The 2,383-nt window shown below is 35.5% G+C and overlaps 1 non-coding gene across 1 annotated transcript; it reads left to right on the top strand.

Annotated features, from left to right (window-relative positions):
- Positions 1–1,672: 1,672 nt before the first annotated feature.
- LOC127690457 (U6 spliceosomal RNA) lies at positions 1,673–1,777 on the top strand. Its single transcript, XR_007979145.1, has one exon. It is a non-coding gene; the product is annotated as a U6 spliceosomal RNA (small nuclear RNA).
- Positions 1,778–2,383: the final 606 nt, after the last annotated feature.

Below are 2,383 nucleotides of genomic sequence, written 5' to 3'. Positions count from 1 at the left end.
TAGAACGATTTTATCAGGTCAGGTGTTCCAAATGTATTCTAACTAATTGTGGTGATCTTATTTCAATTAAAAATTATTCAATTATTTTGCTGTTACAAAGATCTTCTTATGATTTGCTTCCTGTACATTTAAAAGATGATGTTTGGTTCAATAATGTAGCTTTGCAAATGCTTAAAAAACGTTAATGAGCTAATTAGTCCAAAGCGTTTTACTGCAGCTTTAGTTTTAGACATCAGTGCTTTAATAGCCATCCTTACCTCATTTACACTTTCAACAGTTGCAAGTGTTTTAGGTATAAACACTGCACATTTTGTTGATGATTTAAGAATGTTTCTTTAATACTTGCAAGGCAGGCAACAAATTATTTTAACAAAAGTTAGACGTAAATCTTTATGCTTTAGAGGATGTAGTTTTGGCATTCGGACAAGAGTCAGAAGTTAGTAAAGTTCAGCTTTCTACCAAGTGCTATGCCAGGTTTTGACACATATGTGTAATCCAATTCATTACATTATAATGAAAGTCACAATTGGAATATTACTGAAAATCATTTGTTGGGAATTTGGAAAGACAATGATATCACTTATGATATGGTTCTATTACAAGCCCATATCTTTGCTACTAGCAAAGCACATATTGAATCTGCTGGCATAGAGGGTTTGGCTCAGTCTATTATCCTTAGTTTGGTCTTTAAACCCTGATAGTTGGCTACAATGGATCATTGTCACCGTGGCTACAGGAATAATTCTTCTTCTCCTTACTTTTCCAATCATCTTCTGACTAATCTTTTCCTCCATCTCTACAGATAAAAGAGACATTTATGAACTTCAATTCAAAAATAAAAAGGGAGAGTTACCACACCGACCCCAGTAGAATCTGTGTGACAAGTTCCACAGACTGATACATTAGAATTCAAAAGAAGGAGGTCTCCTGGAACTGGATGTGGAATTCTCAGCCAGAGAAAACGTATTGAGCCATACTTCTCGTGACATTTTTTTTTTATTTTGCTCCCTTTCACTCCTTTTCTTAGTTACAGCTTCCTGACAGCCTAGACAATGACCTTAAGCAAGCATAAAGGGTATGAAACCACCCTTTCAGAATGGTCATTAACATGACCTTATCAAATTTAATATGGCCACACATGTGTCACCAGAGGTGGGTTTTGGTATATGGTAAAGAAAGCCTGAATTAGAAAGAATTAAAATAGTTTAAATTTCTGAAAATTCATAAAGAATTAATGTTATTCTTTATTATTAAATGTTAATCAAGAATTAACTACACTGAGATTCAAACTGCCTCTGTGTTTCTGTTTGTCACCACCAAATTCTTACCTACCTGGTCTTTGAGAACCCTCATTCCAGGGACCCTCATATCCAGCTGGCGTGGTCTGTTGCAGCTGGTGCTTCAATGTAGGGTTTGAAGCAGGTTCTCTCTCTCTCTCTCTCTCTCTCTCTCTCTCTCTCTCTCTCTCTCTCTCTCTATAAAACGTTTTCAGGTAAAAGATAGGACCTCATCAAGAGTGCTGCAGACTCCTTTATAGAGACACATAGAGTTAAGAGGTCGAGAAAGTAAGAATCATGGGCCATTCACAGTCCAAAAACATAGGCTCACTCCTGGCAGTATTGAGGCATATGTTAGAAAGTACAGGTGTATGTAGTTTATTTGTACATAGTATGTGTGCTTCGACAGCACATATACTAAATTTGGAACAATACAGAGAAGATTAGCATGGCCTCTGCACAAGGATGACACACAAATTCATTAAAGGTTCCATATTTTTACATAAATAACTCCCTTAAAGAAATACAAGAGAACATTGCTCATCAGGTAGAAGCCATTATAGAGGAAGCACAAAAATCCCTTGAAGAAATACAGGAGAACATGGGTCAACAGGTAAAAGTCTTTAAAGAAGAAACCCAAAAATCCCTTAAAGAAATACAGAAGAGCATGGGTCAATAGGCAGAAGCCCTTAAACAGGAAATAAAAAGCTTCCTTAAAGAATTTCAGGAAAACAAAAACAATCAAGTGAAAGAACAGAGCAAAATTACCCAGGATCTAACAACAGAAGTAGAAAGAATAAAGAAATTACAAAGTGATACATCTCTGGAGATAGAAAACCTTGGAAAGAATTCAGGAGTCATAGATGCAAGAAGCATCAACAACAGAATACAAGAGATAGAAGAAAGAATCTCAGTTGCTGAAGATTCCATAAAAAAAATTGACACAAAAGTCAAAGAAAATGCAAAATGCAAAAAGCTTGTAACCCAAAAACATCCAGGAAATACAGGACACAATGAGAAGACCAAACTTAATGATTATAGGTATAGAAGAAACTGAGTATTTGCATCTTAAAGGCCCAGTAAATATCTTCAACAAAATTATAAAA

The sequence above is a fragment of the Apodemus sylvaticus genome, chromosome 7 (genome assembly GCF_947179515.1).
Source record: "Apodemus sylvaticus chromosome 7, mApoSyl1.1, whole genome shotgun sequence".
NCBI classification, from domain to species: Eukaryota; Metazoa; Chordata; class Mammalia; order Rodentia; family Muridae; genus Apodemus; species Apodemus sylvaticus.
This window is presented reverse-complemented; position numbering and strand designations above follow the sequence as displayed.